The sequence below is a fragment of the Macrotis lagotis genome, chromosome 6, assembly GCF_037893015.1.
Source record: "Macrotis lagotis isolate mMagLag1 chromosome 6, bilby.v1.9.chrom.fasta, whole genome shotgun sequence".
NCBI classification, from domain to species: domain Eukaryota; kingdom Metazoa; phylum Chordata; class Mammalia; order Peramelemorphia; family Peramelidae; genus Macrotis; species Macrotis lagotis.
Genome location: NC_133663.1, coordinates 223,818,890 through 223,839,595, shown reverse-complemented (window position 1 = coordinate 223,839,595; position 20,706 = coordinate 223,818,890). Strand labels below are relative to the sequence as shown.

Genomic DNA, 20,706 nt, shown 5'->3' with positions numbered 1-20,706 from the left:
CAATGACTGTCCATGATCACAGTGGATCAATGACTAAGCATGCTATCCACCTGCTGACAAGTGATAGACTTAATGTACAAAGATAACATTTTATGGATATGGTAAATGACAGAATTTACTTGACCATGAAAATTGTTACAAAAACTTTGTTTTTCTTTCTTTTTTTTAAATGGGTGGGTGAGTATGGGACAGAGAGAAAATAGATTAGCTAATTTAAAAAATAAAATTTAAAAAAGAAATTTGAAGTGTATAGAAACATGAATTATTATCCTACCAATTTAGGTGTGGATGTAAAAGTGAATCTAACCCTTTTCTGACTTTCAGTAGTTTCTAGCATCAAGGGATGTTTGACAGAGTTGAAGTAGGATCTTAAAAAAGAGTCATTTGTTCCTTTGGACTTATTTAACATAGTATCCTTAAAGAAGGAGTTAAGTATGACTCTACCGTTCCATTGGAAAGTGTTCAGTGAGGACTCAAGGGTGTCTCACATACCAAATAAAACTATCTTGCCACTAATGATCTTGGAGGCAAGGTAAAACTCCAAATGAAGAAGTCCTGCTCTTTGTACATCAACCCTAATCACCCTGCCATCTCATATAGACTGTCTGTCTACACAGCACCAAAATAGCTGGATAAAAAAGGAAGATGAATGTGACCCCAAAAGATTTTATCTTTATGACACTAAACGTTGAGTTATTTGTAAATATCCACATGATTACTTTATATCTATATAGAAAGGAGGGCCTTATTTCCACAGAATAGGAGAATTATTTTTGGATCATGGACACTTTTGAAAATCTGGTGAAGCCTATGGATCCCTTCCTAAAATAATGTTTTTAAATGCATATGGTAAAAAGAGAGAAGAAAGGAACAAGCATTCCTTAAGTACCTACTATGTGCTACTTAACAATAAAGTGCTGATCACCTTTACAGATATTATTCCATTCGTTTCTCACCACAACCTGGGGAGGTTTCCCAGTTAGGTGCATGAAGCTAGGTCTTTCTGACTCTGGTCTCATGGTACTAAATAAAATTCACACTAAAATTACAAAAGAAACAATAAAGTTATTAACATATTTTTAAAAGTCCATGAACACTGGGGCAGCCAGGTGGTGCAGTGAATAGAGCACTGGCTCTGGAGTCAGGAGGACCTGAGTTCAAATTTAGACTCAGGCACATTATAATTACCTAGCTGTGTGTCTTGGGGCAAGTCACTTAACCTCATGGCCTTGCAAAAAAAATCCCTGAATCTTAAGTTCATATGCTTTGGCCTAGGATATGCTACACCTCATGATCTCCATTTCCTCTGGGGTTGGAAATGTAGTTTGGCAGGCGTTATTTCTAGAGATAATTTCTTGTAGTTCCAATTAACCACCTCAGGAAACTTTTCTTTAACAACTCTTAATTCCAATACTTTTCCTCTCTTAATTATTTCCTATTTAACCTGTTGATAACTTACTTTGGATATATTTGTATGTTGTCATCCCCATTAGACTGCAAGCTCCTTGTAGGCAGGGCCTGTATTTTATCTCTTTTTGTATCCCCAACACTTAGCACAATGCCTGACTTTTGGTGAGTCCTTAATTAATATTTATGGATTGAATTGAATAGCCATCTTTATTTATGTCTAGGCTGTTGTGTTACCACAAATTGTACACTCTCATTGTTTTCAAGCTGTGGGCTCAGCAATCCCTCATTAGGATTAAATAATTGCCCAACTAGCTACAGCTTTGTGTAAATGAGTTCTTCTTCCCTATTTCTTCTCTGAATCTCAGATATTATATGAAGAAAATGAGAAATAGCCAAAACAAAACCTCCTGGGAGTGAAGGGTTTCTGAACAGCTAGCTCTATTAATATTCACTTGATTCAGCCTGAGAGGGGTCTGAGTTAAGTGGCTAACTGATCATTGATTAAACCACAAGGGAATTTCTACATGATCTACCTCAGGAGAAGTAGAAGCCACTCTAAAATCCCATCCAAACCAAATATGGGGGTGGAGAAGTCAGGGAAGTATGTTTTGTCTTAATGAGCTATAGTATGTCAAGGTGGAAGAGACCTTAAAGGTCCATCCCCCACCCCCATTTTGATTTTGAGATGTATATGGTATGGAAGAAAGAATATAGAATGCAGTCTAGACACTTGAAAGAGTCAGCACCACTACCTATTTCTTATGTAGTAATTCAGTCTCCATGTCTGTAAAATGTAATTTTTTTTCATTCCCTACCCAGCAGGGCTATAGCGATTTTCAAATTATTTTAAATGAACACACATATATTTATATATTTCTTTAGATGTATATATATATATATATACACACACACACATGCATGTATTGTATAGATAGTATTGTTTTATCACATTTAGCTATGTTATTTTTAACTTATGGAATAAAACAAACATTCCATGACATAATATAATAAAACAATGATTGCACATGAAACTGCAAGTTATTATGTATAACTTGCTATTTCTTTGAAAAATGTAATAAAGTTGTCATGTAAATTTTTTGCCTTTTCTCCTACCCTTGCCCTAGAGATAGCTACCATTATACACAAATGGGCATATATATATATGTATGTGTGTGTGTGCATATATGCATGTGTGTTTAAAATTATTCTAGGGGTGGCTAGGTGGCACAATGGATAGAGCACCAGCCCTGGAGTCAGGAGTACCTGAGTTCAGATCTGACCTCAGACACTTAATAATTACCTAGCTGTGTGGCCTTGAGCAAGCCACTTAACCCCATTTGCCTGGCAAAAACCTAAAAAAAAATTAAATAAAATTAAAATTATTCTATACAAACTTCTATTTATCAGTTCTTTCTCTGGATTTGGACAGTCTTTTATAGTTAATTTGGAAATTTATAATAGCCAATGATCAATGTCATTCTTAAAAATGATATTGCTGTAACTGTATATGATGTTATTTTGTGTTTGCTTATTTCATTATTTCATGCAAGTATTATTATTATATAGTTTTGTTATATATAGTATATGTACGTATAGCATATGTATTATCTAGATAGTTCCTTATAATTACATAGCACCATATAAATTTACTATTATTAGATGCAAAGTTTTACTTTAATTAGTTCTGTTTTTCAAAGGCAAAATCTCTATAAAATAATGTATGCCTGCTATAAAATGAATGGTTGAGCTTACCATTATCCCCCCTTACCATGTATAAATTCAAGGCTGGGAGAGAAATTAAAAGTCAGAATCAGATTTGCTTTGTTAGGTGGTCAAGATTATCCTCACCCCGTGTGTGATTTGTTTTTGTTTTTGTTTTTTTTATCAAGTTTAGGTAGAGAAAGACACTGTGACCACTGGGCTTCTTCATTTTCTCCAAGCAGCTGCAGACACCTGCTACACCCGCTTCTAACTGCCACATTCTTCCTTCCATGCTTCTAGAAAAGAACTGACTTCCCTGGAATTCCATTCCTGTGGTTTCATATAACTATGTCTGGGGACACTGACACTTTTTGATGGTGCAAGGCTGTCCTGGGCTCTAATTTCCTCACCACTCTTGATGCTGATTGTGCTAGGTAGTGCAAATGGCAAATCATCGTGGTGGGGACCAGACCAAAGCAAGACCAAAAGATGCTGAGAATCCCTAAGTCATGGTGTGACTTAGCAGAAGACCCCCATGCCAAATATGCCATTTTCTGCTGCTGTCCCTAAGGCTTTGCTAAACTGATCTCAGTGAGTTCCAAGAAAATCCATAGTCACCTTACTCTTTCCCTCATATATAACAGCTAGGAAGCAGAGTGTGAGTGGGAAAGTCCATCAGGCAAAGTTATTTTAAATCGTCCTTTCATTGGTAACTATAAAACTATATATAGCAAAGCATAGCAAGCGAGCAATCAAACAACTGGAATTGTAGGTAGGAAGAGTCAGACTGTCAAGTTTCATAAATGCTAAATAGAGGAGTTTATGTTTTAAAGGCAGCTAGATGGCCCAGTAGATAGATGCTTGAGTCTTGAGTTGAGAAATTGTTGTTTAGTCATTTCAGTTGTGTCTGACTCTTTGTGATCCCTTTTTGGAATCTTAGCAGAGATACTGGAGTGTTTGCTATTTCCTTCTCTAGTTCATTTTAAAGTGAGGAAAATGAGGCAAACAAGGTTAGATGACTTCCCCAAAGTCACTTGACTAGTGTCTGAGGCCAGATTTGATCTTGGATCTTCTTGACTCCAGGCCCTGCTCTCTATCCTCTGTCTCAGCTAGCTGGCCCCTAGGATTCAGGAAGACTTGAGTTCTTCCTATGTGACTGTGCGACTGTGTGACTTAGATCATATCACTTCATCTCTGATTGTTAGTGTGAGTATCAAATGAGAAAATAATTGTAAAACTTCTGGCATATGGTATGTACCTAATAAATCCTTGTTTCCCTCCTTTTATCTTATAGGTGATCAGAAGTTTCTGTAACAGGGAAGTAATATGGTCAGTTCTGTACTTTGGAATTATTAATTTGGCATTTGGATAGAGAATGATTAATTTTTGCAGGTGTGTATACCAATTGGGAGGCTATTGGGAGAGTCCCTCCCCTAATTATTCTAACATAGTGAGGCAGTGGCAAAGAATTGGAAATTCAGGGAATGCCTATAACTGGGGCATGACTGATCAAACTGTGGTGTATGAATATAGTATTATTGTTCTGTAAGAAATCATGAATAGGCAGACTTCAGAAAAGTCTGGAAGGACTAGAATGAATTGACATTGAGTGAAGTGAGTAGAACCAGAAGAACAATGTGTACATTAATGGAGACATTGTGATGAACATCTATGACAAATTTTCAGCAGTACAATGATCAAAAACAATGTATAAAAGACTTGTTTTAGAAAATACCATCCACAGAGAGTCTAAATGCAAGTCTAAATGCGAATCAAAGCATATTGTTTTCACTTTTTAAAATTCATTTTTTCTTTCTCATGTTTTTTCTTTTTGTTCTAATTCTTTCACATGACTAATATGAAAATACCTTTAACATGATTATATATGAATAATCTGTATCAAGTTACTTGCTGTTATGGAGAGGGGGAAAGGAAGAGAGGGAGGAGAAAAAATGTGAAACTCAAAATCTTACAAAAATATGTTGAAAACTATATATATATATATATATATGTAATTAGAAAAAAAATGAAATTTTTTTAAAGAAAAAAATGATACTAATTAAGGATAAGAAATAAAAATCTTGGCTGATTTGATTCAGGCTGAATGAGAAAATTAAGTAATTCCCTGAGAAATTAAATAGATATGACTTTTGAGAAGACAAGCTCTGCTCCTTGAGGTCAGGCATCTTTTTGAATCCCAGGCACTTTGCACAGTTCAGGTAATGCTTATTGAATTACATTGACTCCTTCTGGCCCAACAGAAAAGAGGAATAGGATAGATTATTATAGATTGGAGTTTCAGGGTGGCAGATTTTATCTCATTAGGAAAAAAAATTCTGTTACTGAAGACTTTTGAGTTTAAATGTGAGCATCACTCATAACCGCTACTGTAGAACAAAGAGGGAATTTCTACCTCCAGTAGGGATTAAACTAGATGACCTCTAGGGTTCCTTTTAATACTATGACTCTTTGCCTCTATGATTATAGGAATTTATTTAGCTGTCTCTCTCATTGGAAAAGTTGGTTTTGATAACCCACTGCTAGTGAACATGTGGTCAGCAGGCAGTTTTAACTCAATCCAGGTGTCAGATAACCATTTTTCATAAGGAAAGAAGAAAGCAAACACAGGTCCTGTGAGGTAAGGGAATCTGAGCCAGGAAAAAGCCAACTCAAACAGGCACAATTCTGTTTATATTAGGAGCTGAGCTAACAATTGCTCTTCAAGGGGAATGGATGGTGAGACAGTAGGGAAAATCCTCAAAGTTCTATGAATATGTCTCTCTCTCCTGTGAGTAATTTTGGCTTTACAGAGCAGATTAGTTAAACAGCTTCTGTTTGAGAAAGTTGAGAATGATGGGAGGGGCAGGGTGGAGAAGGGCAAGACCAGTGGTGAGAGATTACCCCCTTCTGAGTGAGGTAAAGTAAAAGGGACTTGAGTAAAGTAAAAGAGCATTTGAGAAGATTGAAAAATTGGGAAATTCTGGTGTTTAAGAGAAACAACAAAGATGTTGAATACCCCTAGTCTAATGATGGCAATCAAGCGAGAAAAGGAATTCAGTCAGCCAGATTCTGGTTGTTGTTCAGTCATATCTGATTCTTTATGACTCCATTTTGGGGTTTTCTTGGGAAAGATACTGGAGTAGTTTGCTATTTCCGTCTCCAGCTTATTTTACTGAGGAGCAACCTTGAGACAAACAGCTAAGTGACTTGACCAATTCACACAGTTAGTGAGTATCTGTGGTCATATTTGAATTCAGAAAAATGAAACTTACAATGCTTTATACATTAGTCAGTTAACTGCCCTATTAAGCTAGATACTGAATTCCTTAAGAAAAAAAGAGAATGACTTGAGGACTAGTAAACAGCCATCAGGAATGTGTTATAGATCTTAATTAGAGTAAGCTTCAAATTGGGAGAGTTTTTTGAGCAATAGTGGCAAAGAGCTTCTAGAGGGAAAAGAAGATGTTAATGTGGCACCACAGTTGGAGAAACATCAGTATGAAAGCTAAAGTCATGTAACCTATTTGTGCTTGTCTATCCTGTGTGACTTTTTATCATTGTCCTCCCATAAACTCATTATAAAAGATCAATCCAAAGTTCTGGAGGTCTTTTCCTATAAGAGGCATAAAATTTACTCTCTGCTTTCATAGCTTATTGGAAGATATAAGACAAAAAAAGAGATTTATAATGATACAATAACTATAATGAACGGCATACAGAAGTGCTCTTTGATTATGGACATGACCAGAGTAATAATGAAAGGCTATCACAGACCAGAATGATTTAAAGAAAATAGTAGTGTCATTGTTGTATAATGGAGTTAGAAAATCAGGGTTCTAATCCAGACTAACCAATTAACAAGCACTAAATTATAGGCATTGTCTTAGATACTGGGAAGTATAAATGTCCTTTATGAGTGGACACAATGTGTACAAAGATAAGTACATACAAAGTGCTAAATCAGAAAATGTTTGAAGAAGGTAGTACTTGGAAACCAGGGCTTCAAGGAGGCAAGTGTGAACTAGAAGCTCATTCTTTCTTTTTTTATTTTATGGAATAAAACAAGCATTTCCATAATATAGTACAATAAGAAGATGATTGCATATGGAGCTGCAGATCTACTATGCACAACTTGCTATTCTTTTCAAATATATAACAAAATTATCATACAGATTTCCTTTTTGTCACCATAGAGATAACTATATGTATCTATTTGCATATGCACATACACATATATGCTTATAAATGTACAGTATTCTATACATACTTCTATTTATCAGTTCTTTCTCTGAATGCAAATACCATTTTTCTTCATATGGCCTTTCGAGTTAATTTCGTTATTTATAGACGAAACACATTCTTACAAGGGAACAGCTAATTCAAAGGTACTTTCTCTTTCTAGAGCAAGGGTGGGGAACGAAGTTCATAGTATAAGACCTGTGAAATCATTTGGTCTGGCCCCACCAAGGTTTACTATGGGCCTCAAAATTCAATAAATCTAGGAACATTTTAGGGGTGAATCAATTTAATATTTAACCATTTATAGCGGGCTAATTTATAAATTTTGGCCCTTGAGAGAAAGACCTAACTCTAGAGGATCAGGTTCCTCAATTCTCAAATGTGAGGCTTCTTAAAAGGTAAATTCCAAAACTAATGCTGTCTGAGAAAGCTACCTTCTCTAGCCAGAATACTAGATTTTGGGATTACATAGTTGAGAAAACTATGGTGTAACACATGTCATTTCCATGGGTTTCTGGATGCTGGGCACAAGGATATAAGGAGGGATAGAGGAGACTATATGCATCCATAGACTCTCCCTTCTGTCTATTCCAGAACTCAGGGTCTTTCTGAGAAAAGACAAAAAGAGGGAGGATGATGAGCTAGCTGCTCTCTTCTACATCAGCTAAAATAATGGCTCCTCTGATAACCCATTTTATCAAGGATCTTGGTCAAGCACAATCCAGATAACTGATACTCACCCAGGGGATTCCCTAAGTTGTCTTTTGATAGCCTCAGGTTTTGAAACCTAGGTTGGCATGAGGAAGAGTGTGATTGTCCTTGTGGCATCATATTGGATGTAATTGCTTTGCTGACTTCATTGGTGACAGTGTTATCTCAAGTCAAGATCTTTTTTTCAACCAGTTGGTCACCTCAAAGAAGCCAGGCTTTTTTTTTAAGGAACTCGTTAGATATGAAATAGGATTCTGAATGCTTGGGTATTCTATCATCTCACTTAGGCTCACACTTAGTCTAGCAGACAACCTCAGCCATTCAATGAGTCAGATGGTGAGAGAGACACCCTTGGCAATGACTTTTAAAAACAAACTCCACACTCATCTAAGTTGGAAATGGACAAACCAGTTTAGATAAAAGAAGGAATAAGCCAATTGCCACCAACAAATTTAGGGTAGGCCTTGCCTCTAGGGTTTGAACTGAGCTCAGCCCTGAAGTGCTTGCTTATTTTCTTTTTAGAAAATGAATTTGATATCTTTCAGGAAGTTCCATTCTCTCAGAACGAGTTTTCAGCATGTTTATTTCCTTTAGTGTTTCAGAGTATTCTGATTCCACATTAGTCCATCTCTAGTCTAATGTGTTGAAGAAAATTGAACACTGCCCAGAATTGCCCCAAATAGTAGATTTATGAGTTGACTCTGAATTTCATTGGGAATTTGCCTTTATGAAGATTTAGAAATAAATGTAAAAATGGAAGGATGCTTCCCATAAAGGAGAGAGAGAGAGAGAGAGACAGAGTAGGAAGGAAAGTTTCAAACTGAAGAGAGGGGCTACAAGTATTAGGACTAGAACAGAACTTTGAACCTTAGAAATCAAGGCCAATCCTGAATTTTTTAAAAAGAAATTGAGATCAGAGAGATGGAATCTTCTCCCACTTGACTGCACCACCTAACTATCCACTTTTTGGGCTAGGCTAATCTTAATCTTGATATTTTTCCTTAATGAGAAGGACCTGTTGTTTTTTGTCCTAACATTTCTGGAATGACACTTCAGTAAGGTTACATATAGTTCATATCAACAGTACAATAAAAACCACCAGTCATAGAGAATGACAAATACATCGTACAACACTTATCATTATAACATTGGGTAATTTCATGACGAAGTGCTCTCTGTCTCTCTGTCTCTGTCTCTGTCTCTCTCTCTCTCTCTGTCTCTCTCTCTTTCTCTCTGTGCTATGTGTGTGTTCCTTTGAATCTCTGTCCCTTTTTGTCTCTATTTCTTTCTTTCTCTCTTTCTCTTTTTTCCTCTCTCTCTTCCATATCTGCTTCTTCCAATAGTCCTATGTTTTGATAGTTATTTAGATTCATGTCTTCCAAGAAGACTTGCCTGGTGAACTTTATCTTACACTGATGATTCTTTACCCCCAAAGTCCTGTAATATTTATATACTTTGTATCTTCTGATTAAAAACCAGACTAAAAGGCATTGTGTGTTGTCTTTCTCTATTAGAATGTAAGCTCCTTGAGGGGAGGGACTGTCTTTGTAATTATTTCTCTAGTATTTAGCACAATGCTTAGCACATAGTTCTTATCTACCTACCTACATACCTGTGCTAGGTATATTATAGGCACTTATAAGTGTTTGTTGAATGAATAAATGTAAATTTTTTGAATTCTTTGTCTAAACTGCATTTTCCAAAATAATTAAAAAGTATTCAATAAGTACTTGTTATATTGTCACTGAATAATGAGTGAATGTTACCTTATGAGTATTCGAATCCAATTTAGGCAAAAAAAATGTAGCTTATTTCACACAACTAGTAAGTATCTGAATCCATATTCAAGCTCAGGATGTATTAATATCAAATCTAATAGTCTATCTGCCAAGTTATAGAGTGGCTTCACACATGGAATGTGTGGCCTTGGACAATTCTTGTAACCCCTTAGAGTTAAGGAAGTTCTGAGAGACTTTTAAGTTGTAGAAGTGTTATTGATACAAATTAGTAGAAGGGGTTTTCTTAATGGAAGTTCCATATAAGAAAGAAATAATGGGTCTACTTCTTTCCCAATTGTTATAATTATTATTTCTACTTATATTATATTTTGAAGACAGAGGGAATAAACACTGAGCTAAGTGTCTTACAGATGTTATCTCATTAGATTCTCATAATAACCCTATTAGGTAGGTGCTATTATTATTCCCATTTTACAGAGGAGGACACTGAGCCAAAGAGTGGTTATGTGATTTGTCCAAGGTCACACAGCTAGGAAGGGTCTGAGGCCATATTTGAAATAAGAGCTTCCTGGTTTTAGAGTAGGAATAAGTCTGTAGCAAATATATTTCCAAATTTATTTCTTGCAAATGAGTGATCAAATTATTAAGAGCATTTGAGTCTCACTTGGGGGGAAAGATAAAAATGATTCTTAAATGCTGCTTGCCATAAGACTATAATTGCTTGCCAAGCACTCACAAAATCCTTGGATAAAACCACACTACACAAAGACAAAATATTAAGTTAGGAAACCTGGATTCTTGTCCTAGTTTTGTCACTAACTTATATGACCTTAGATAAATAACTTACCCAATTTCCTCAACTAAAGAGGAAATATATAATATCTGCCCTTTCTTTCTCAGGATAATCGCTCAAATAAGGTATTTGAAAATATTTTCAATTTCTTCGGTTATAAAGGAGTTATAATCTCTCTCTTCTCTTTCTCATAGGATATTTGATCAAATAGGGTCTTTGAAAGTATTTTCTTTGAAAATATTTGGAATATTATCTAAATTTGAATAATGTATATGTAATATTAATTAAGAATATTGGAATATCTTCATAATAAACCTATAAGGAGGTAGTATGCCTATTATTCCCATTTTATAGCTAAGGCATCTCTCCAAAGCTACCAAGTCCATAAAAGTCCAGGGTTGAACTCAAACCTTTTGAATGAAATTGCCTTTCTGTTGCATTGTCACATTAAATGACAATTTTCTTAGCTAATTATTGTAACTGAATATTTATCATTGCTTTATGCATATGCATTTTACATGCAATATTTTATTTGATCCTTTCAATAAATCTCTGAGGATTTATCTCTAAAACCCAGTTTATAGATGAAAAGACTGAGACTCTAAGAATTTAAGGGACTTTATCAATAAATAAACATATATTAAATGCCTTCTATGTGCTAGGTACTGTATCAGAATATTTTACTGGATTCTACTAAAGCTCTGCATCAACTTGTAGGTGGACTAAAGTCCACTGCCAGCTCTGAGACACACCCCAAAACATTCTGTAAACTTCCAATAGTAGGAACCATTTCTGAACTACATGGATTCCCTTGCAAGGGGGAGAATAATAACCCTTTATAATAGCCCTTTAAAGTTTATAAAACTCTTTACAAATATTGTCTCATTTTATCCTCATGCAACCCCATTTTATAGATGAAGAAATTGAGTCCGGTGGAGGTTAAATGACTTACCTAGTCTTGATTTCAGTGCTAGGTCTCTATTCATTTTGTCACTTAACTGGGTTATAGTAGTAGTAGCAGTAGTAGCAGTAGTAGTAGTAGTGCTAGTAGTAATAATAATAGTAGTAGTAGTAGTAGTAGTAGTGGGACAGCTAGATGGCACAGTGGATAGAGCACTGACCTTGGAGTCAGAAGGACCTGAGTTCAACTCTTGCCTTGCAAAAAAAAAAGTAGTATTAATGTTAGTAGTAGTAGTAGTAGCAGCAGCAGCAGCAGCAGCAGAAGTAGTAGTAGTAATAGTACTAATAGCAACAGACATAGTGGTAGTGGTAGTAGTAGTAGAGGGATGTGGGCAGTGAAGTGGACAGAAGGGAAGCTTTCTTTACCTCTTCTATTCTTCCTTCATCAGAAACTATCTGATTCTATCTGTAATCACCCAGAGAAGGTGTGGCATGTTGGAGACTTAATATTCCATGGCACTCTGAAGATACACACATTAGTTTTTTCCTAACTCATGGTAACTAGCAGCTTGCTGCAACTGGGTAAGAGGACAAATGAGAACTGACCTCGTACTGGGTTTCTGCACATTGTCTAAAACTGCTGCTGTATTATTCCCCTAAGATTTTTACAGTCACAAACATCTGCTAGAAGAGGCTTGCAACATATGCAGGCAATGTAGTCATTTTCTGTAAAGGACCATAAAATTCTTAGAAAAACAAATCCACCCAGGGCCAGATGAGACCAGAAAACACTACCTTGCTGGCTGGGAATTTTGTTATTCAACATTGGGGGATGGAAAACAAAAAACTGACCAATTATATTTAGGAACATGTGGAGAAAATGAATTGAGATATATTTTTCTCCTCCTGTTCTCTTTCCATCTCTCTCCTCATCCTCTTCTTCCTTGTTCTTCCTTCTTTTTTTTTTAAAGATTTTATTTATTGTGTTATGCAAGGAGAGAAGGTTAGCACTCCCCTTGATAAGGATGGAAGAGGTTCTAGTGGCCTTTACAACACATATACAGTTAAGGCATTGCCACCTACTCTGTGGCATCTAACCATGTTTATTTTATTGCTCAAGCAAGTCTATGTTTTTTGGGGGAAGGGGGTATTTTGTTTACTCTTAAACAAGAATATTTTATTAATGTATAAAATATTATTTGTACAAAATGAGAATAAATAAATATTAAATATATATAAAAAGATTTTATTTATTTTGAGTTTTATGATTTTTTCCCTAATCTTACTTCCTTCCCCCCACCCCACCCCCACAGAAGGCAATTTGTCAGTCTTTACATTGTTTCCATGTTGTACATTGATCCAAATTGAATGTGATGAGAGAGAAATCATATCCTTAAGGAAAAAACATAAAGTATAAAAGATAGAAAGATCAGATAATAAGATATCAGTTTTTTTTCCTAAATTTAAGGTAATAGTCCTTGGTCTTTGTTCAAACTCTACAATTCTTTGTCTGGATACAGATGGTATTCTCCATTGCAGAGAGCCCCAAATTGTCCCTGATTGTTGCACTAATGGAATGAGCAAGTCCATCAAGGTTAATCATTGCCCCATGTTGTTGTTAGTGTGTACAGTGTTTTTCTGGTTCTGTTCATCTCACTCAGCATCAGTTCATGCAAATTCCTCCAGGCTTCCCTGAAAACCAGTCCCTCCTGGTTTCTAATAGAACAATAGTGTTCCATGACATACATATACCACAGTTTGCTAAGCCATTCCCCAGTTAAAGGACAATTTACTTGATTTCCAATTCTTTGCCACCACAAACAGTGCTGCTATGAATATTTTTGTACAAGTGATGCTTTTACCCTTTTTCATCATCTCTTCAGGGTATAGACCCAGTAGTGGTATTGCTGGATAAAAGGGTATGCACATTTTTGTTGCCCTTTGGGCGTAGTTCCAAATTGCTCTCCAGAAAGGTTGGGTGAGTTCACAGCTCCACCAACAATGTTATAATGTCCCAGATTTTCCACAATCCTTCCAACAATGATCATTATCCTTCCTGTCATATTGGCCAGTCTTGGAGTTCGAGGTGGTACCTCAGAGAAGCTTTAATTTGCATTTCTCTAATAAGTAATAAGTAATGATTTAGAGCATATGACTATGAATTGCTTTGATCTCCTCATCTGTAAATTGCCTTTGCATATCCTTTGACCATTTGTCAACTGGGGAATGGCTTTTTTTAAAAATTTGACTCAGTTCTCTCTTCCTTCTCTCTCTCTCTCTCTCTCTCTCTCTTACTTCCACCCTTCTTCCTTTCCTCCTCTCTTCCTTACCTTCATCCTTTCCTCTTCTCCCTACTTCCTTCCTTTCTTCCCTCCGACCCTTTTAACTTTCTCCTTTTTTCTTCCTTTTCCTCTTTCCAAGTCATTAAATCTTTTTTTCTTTATTTTTATAACAGTATGTATGTATATGTGTATATAGTCATATATAATTTCTAAAATATATATGAGAAGAGGAAAAACTAATTAGTTGACCCTTGGAGTTAGGGTGCAAAATAATCCTGAAGTTTCTTTTTGTATAGGAACAAATGAACAACATTTTATTTCTAAATTAATTCTAGAGCACGTATTATGCTATTTCCCTCCCCTGCCATTTTGAAAATCATGTTTACATCTTCAGGTTTAAAACTCTCACAACATACATCCTGAAGAATTCTTTGGTCAACAGTGGACCATTGTATTGTTGGTTAATTTCAGAAAGATAAGGTCATTCTATATCTGCTTCTTCTATCACTCCCAGGTAAGCTTGCCTGATCAATATTATCTCTCACTGATAAAATTCTTACTCCAAGGTTTCTTAGCACTTAAGCTAACAGGCAAACTTTCTTGAAATGAATGAATAAATTTAAGCTCTTTAAAAATTAGGATGATTTTTTAGTTAACTTTTTTGTCCTCCTTGTGAAGATAGGGTTCTGTACATTGAAGATATTTAATAAATATTTCTTACATTGACAAATGAATGAGTGAATGAATGAATGTGACTTCAGGAGTCTTTAAGTCTAACTTGGGAGAAAAAAATACCTATTTTAATAAAAACTACTACCAAGTGCAAAAAAAGGGATTATGTGGTATATAAAGTTATGTAAAGTCATAGTCCCAGCCATTAAGATGTTTGTAGTCTCATAGGAGACATAAGACACATGCTCAAATATTTATAAGACAAGATAATATGTAATAAGAATTGGTAAAAGATTGGTATAAGCTAAGGGTTTAATCATATTGCTTTTCCCAGGCTTAGTTCAAATCTGACCTTCTCCATTTCTTTCCTGATCCCACCTATCCAGAAATGATTTCCTCTACAATAACACACACACATATACACAGATATACATATATACACATGTGTGTATATATATATAATATATACATATATATATATATAGTTGCATCTGTTTTCCAAGGCTCAGCTCAAATATGTGTATATATATATATATATATATATATATATATATATATATATATATATATATAGAGAGAGAGAGAGAGTATGCTTTGTTCTTTTATCATTTCCAAATATAGTCTTTCCTAATGACCCTTGTACAAAAGTTTTAAAAAGAAAGAAAAGAAAAACCAACTCCACAAAATCAACCAACTAAGAAGGCAGGAAGTTACATTCTCAGCTCTTCTCCTTGGTCATTTAAATATACAGTGTTCAGTTTAGGGTTTTTGTTCTGTTCATATTTTTGTTACTGTGCATATTGTTTTCCTGGTTCTGCTTACTTTGCTCTGTATCAGTTTGTAAAAGTCTTTCCACAACACTGAAATTTTCATAGTCCTCATTTCTTGTGGAAGAGTAACCTTCCATTATGTTCATTTACTGAATTTTGTTTAGCCCCACTCAATGGACAACTTACATTACTTGCAATTCTTTGTTCTTTTTTAAATGCTTTTATGTTGGCATGTAGGTAATCTTTCTTTTTATTTTTGACTTCTTTGGGGTACCATGTAAAGCAGTGAAATCTCTGGATGAAAGGATATCAAATAACCTTCTAGTCATTTTTTAAAAATGTAATTACAAACTGTTTTCTTTGTAGTTGGACCAAGTCACAACTCCATCAGTAACACATTTACAGTACCATTTTTCCATAGTTCTTCCAACACTGATTATTTCCACTTTTTTGTCATACTTGTCATTTTTTTATTATCTTAGTTCAATTGCTAGAAGGAGTTGTTTTGATTTTAATTTTTCTCAGTGATCTGAAGCAATTTTTCATGTATTTGTGAATAGTTTTAAATTCTTCTTTTGAATTTTTTTCATTTTCTAATGAATTGTGGCATACCTTGTATTCATTTAACCTGCCTCTGAATATGTCAGAGCATTCTGTGAATTCTCCATGTCAGGGGCACTTTTTTGTTTGTTTGTTTGTTAGTTTTGCAAAGCAATGGGGTTAAGTAACTTGTCCAAGGTCACACAAGTAAGTATTAAGTGTCTGAGGTCAAATTTGAACTCAGGTCCTCTTGACTCCAGGGTCAGTGCTCTATCCATTGAACCACCTAGCAACCCCTCAGCTGCCCAAATACATCCTGGAGGTTCCAAGATTGTTTACAGAGAAAATATTGACTATACTTGTTCTCCTGGGGTGGGTATTTTATATTTGTGCTAATTATATTGTTGTTGTTTAATTGTTTCATTATGTCTAACTCTCCAAGATCCCATTTTGGGTTGTCTTGGCAAAGATACTGAAGTGGTTTATCATTTACAACTCTAGTTCATTTTACAGATGAGGAAACTGAGGCAAACAACATTAAATATGTTGCTCAGGGTCACATAACTAGTAAGTGTCTGAGGTCAGATTTGAAATCAGGAAGATGAGTCTTCCTGACTCCAGGTCCAACACTATCTACTGTGCCACTTAGCTTGCCAGGTACAGGGGCTTAATTTAGAAAGTCCTGCTTTGGAGTCCCATGTCTCAGGTTTGGTGTGTACAGTATTTGGTCCTGGTAAGGAACAGCAAGTCAGTAATGGCAGTCAGATGATAAGATGGCTAGATGAATGGGAAAAGGAAGGTGAGCAAACTAGCTCCCTATTAGGAGAGGAGATCATTTTAATTATAGGAAGTGGCACCACCAATAGTGAAGCCATAAGAGCATCTTTATTGTTAAGATGTAGTTGAAGTGTGTGCTCCCTGTGCCTCAGTTTTCCCATTTGTATAATGAGAATAATAATCCTCTTGCTAGCTACCTCACTGAGATATTATGAGGAAAGTCCTTCCTTCCTCCCTCCTTCCTTCCTTCATTCCTTTTTCTCCCTATTACTCCTCCTTTCTTTCCTTTCTTCCTTTGTTCTTTTCTTTCTCTTTCACTCTTTCCTTCTTGGTAGGTCCTTAGAGAAGAGAAGCATTACACAGATATAAGTTGTATTTATAATTGTGGAAAAGTTCCTTGGGGTCTCCTTCAAACTTTCTCTGGGTTGGATCTTTGGTGCGAAAGTCATGAATGTGAAGAACTCTGGTATGTTTATCCCCACCCCCAATTGTCTTATCTGTCAGTGCAAGAAAAATTAAGGACAATGTTGCATATTGGCACAACTTATTATCAAAATGGGAGGCTCTCAACAATATGAGGTTTTCTGTTGCAAACAAAATAGGAAACATCAAAATCAGTGCCCTTACTGAAGACAAATTAGTACTAGAATGCAACAGTATTACTTCTGTTTTTTGTTCTAAAAAAGAACATCCAAAATATAAGAACTTGAGTTGTTGTGCAAGGAGCTTCATGACACCTTGGAAAAATTGCCTAGGATACAGGTGAAAATGGAAAAGTTAACAACAACCCGCTAAAGGAATTTGTAATGTAGAAAATTACTATCATGGAAAGGGAAATTAGCAAACACTCCTTTCCATACATGGCCCATAGTTTGCTTCTATGAAGTTTCCTATAAGGTTTCAGAAGTTTATAAGAGGGAAATACTCCTCAAACACATCATTGTTGAAAAGCTTGCCCATGCTATGAATCAGGATCTCAGATTAAGCTACATATGTGATTGTACTAACCCTATGTTGAGAACAGCAGGCTTGATGTGGAAAGATGCTATTGAGCATTATAATTTTTCAAAACCATTTCATTTTTGATCCTAAACTCCCAATAACAGAATGATCCATTCATTTTCTTCTAGGGTCATAGCTCTACTTTTCTCACTTGCTGAATGAATGCAGAATGATTCTATCTTATGAATCTCTTATCACCACTATTAGGAAAACTTATATGTTTGCAAAAGTGTTTAGTTCAGTAAATATTTCCACATAAGTACAAATGGATTTTCAACCTCCTGTTAAAAAATAGCACCCACATAATGGGCTTAGATCAGAATGAAAGGAGGTGCTTTTTACAATTATAAGTAGAGAATTCTAAACCAAAGATAGAGGTATTTTTAAAAAAAGGCAGCAGAATAGATCTTAAATTACATAAAATTAAAATGCATTTCCACAAAGCCAAAAGAAACTAGATTGGGAAAAATAGTTAAGTCAGATAACTGAGAAAAAAATCTGCTATGGTAAATTGATAGAAAAAATGAGACTAAGAACTATTTCCTAGCTAAGTGTTCAAAAGAAATGAACAAATGACATTGGGAGTAAAGAAATGCAATTAACAAAAAAAAGTCACAATAAATCACTAAGAGAAATGAACATTATAACATTATTGGTTTTACCATACATTAAATTGGCAAATATGATAACTCCCCACAAACCAGCAATGCTGAATGAGTTGTAGAAGACAGTAACTCAATACATTCTGGTGGAAGAACTTCTCATTGGCCTAACCATTCCTCAAATTTGGAATTTTTCAAGAAAAGTCACTAAATTATTTGAACCATTTCTATTTCAAGAAATATAACAAAATGAGATCAAAGAGGAATTGAGGCAAGTAAGAGAGCCCCATGCTACTAATAACATTTTTTTTTGTAGAAGAAGCAACAAATTTGAATTATTCAGAGAAACTAGTAAAGATTTGTATAATCTTATGTAAAAAAAGCAGAATCAAGAAACATGTTTCATGGAAAGAAAAATACTAAAAATTCAAGTTAACATACATAATATTAATCAGAAGACTGATGAAGCATCTTTTTCTCTCAGCAGGTTGATGGGGTTTTGTGGGTGTGAAATGGTGGGTCAACAGAGTGTCAGTTTCACTTAACTGTTTTTGTTACAAAGCAAGTGGGGATAGGTAAATAAGTATATACTGTTTTATGAAAAGCAAAAATTTAAAAAAAACAAAAAAGAAAAAACTTGTGTCTTCTCACTTGTGTGGCCTCATGTTTTGGTTTCTGGAAGGTCTGCTGGTTCTGAACAAACTTATCTGTATAATCTGTATATAAAAAGTGATTGCAAGAATATGGCTTGTATTTATAACTGTACCCATGTCTGTGTCTGTGGTTATGACAATGACTTGTGAGGCCTTGACACTCTTCTAATCTGCCCAAATATAATCTGGAGGTTCCATGATTTTTCACAGAGAAAGATTCTCTGACATCTGGCTTAATTCAAAGCATAACTAATCAATTTATTGCAACTTTTGGAAAAAACCTCCCACCTATCTGAATAGGTTCCTGGAGAATTAGCCTCAAAAAGTAACTTCCAACATTTGATGGCTCTATTATTCCTCTAAACCAGTGGCCTCCAAACATTTTTATTATTTACTTCATCATTAAAAAAATACTTGAATATATGCTCTCAATTTCTAATGTTGATTTTTAATTAAAGCATATACATGTATCACTATGGTAATAGTTATGCATATTATATTTCAAAAAGATGAGGATGCCACTGTTTCATTAGATAGGACATTTAAGGAAGCAAATTTGATTGCTCTCTGCTGTTGGGATGTATTTTTGCTGGGGTCAGACTGGATTAAAAATTCCATTTTTTAGATCCTTCATTCAGTAAGCATTTATTAAATGTCAGCTTTGAATAAGACCCTATGGTAGGCACTGGGGATATAATGACAAAAAAATTTGATCCTTATCCTTACAGAGCATGCACTCTATTGTGTAGGGGAAGTAAAACAAAATACAGGATATAATAAATAAATATGGGGCAGCTGGTGGCACAGTGGATAGAGCACCGGCCCCTGGAGTCAGGAGTACTTGAGTTCAAATCTGACCTCAACACTCAATAATTACCTAGCTGTGTGGCCTTGGCAAGCCATGTAACCCATTGCCTTGTAAATAATAATAATAATAATAATAATAATAACAATAATAATGATAATAATAAATATAAAGTGATTTCCAAGGAAGAGGCCACCACCAATTGAGGGGAGATGCCAGGTATATGGAACTAGCAAAGAAGTAAATTTGGCTGAAATGTAAAGTGAATAATACGTAAATGGCCTAGAAAAATCTACTAAAGTCAGATTTTGAAGGGTTTGAAATGTCAAACAGAGGAATTAATTTTTTTTCTTCCAGAAGCAGGATGGTTTCTAAATGTCATTCTGTAGCGGTCTCTATTGAATTGTTGTTTTCCTGGTAGAAATTAGTCCCCATGTCAGTACTGATAGCTCCAGCTATATCATCAATCACAGAAGCATGTTGCAACCATCACTTTGGCAGTAGCCACTTGGCATGGTAAACATTCTGATGGTATCTCCTGTGCTATTAGCCTGCTTGATATCTTCTCATTTGGGGATAGAGATAGATTTCTCTGGCCAGTCAAAGTCATCAAGAAATTACTCTTGTTGACCAATGGTGTGGAAACTCAGGTCAAAATTACCAGTATTACAGAAGCCCTTAGGTTGTTTCCCATCTTTCCTCCAAACCTGATAAATTGCAATGGCCTTATCTGTCAATAAGTCAAGTTTTTTGGTGGTTTTTAATCATTTCAAATATTAACCTTCATTTAACATTAAAATTTATACAACACTATTACTTGGAAGATATTTAAAATTTTAAAAATATATTATTTAAACAATTATTAAGTTATATTCCTACAACACAACTTTTACACTAAAATGGATTTTTAAGCCTTAGATATATAGCAGTGCAATGAAAATTTATCATAAGGCATATATTATAAATGGTAATTTCAAACTAACAGTTTATATTTCAGGATTTCAATATGAACATTGTAGATGAACTTCTTTCTTTTGGAATATAACTTTGCTGTTTAGACTTTGGGGGATAATTCTAGGATAATAAGTAAAAGATAAAAGAATAATCAAA

At 35.0% G+C, this 20,706-nt stretch overlaps 1 non-coding gene and 1 pseudogene across 1 annotated transcript; both read left to right on the top strand.

Moving 5' to 3' along the window:
* The first annotated feature begins 12,474 nt into the window (after positions 1-12,474).
* Positions 12,475-12,602, top strand: LOC141492414 (U6atac minor spliceosomal RNA). The gene has a single exon (XR_012469892.1). It is a non-coding gene; the product is annotated as a U6atac minor spliceosomal RNA (small nuclear RNA).
* Positions 12,603-16,981: 4,379 nt separating this feature from the next.
* Positions 16,982-17,586, top strand: LOC141492357 (cyclin-dependent kinase 2-interacting protein-like; annotated as a pseudogene).
* The last annotated feature ends 3,120 nt before the right edge of the window (positions 17,587-20,706 follow it).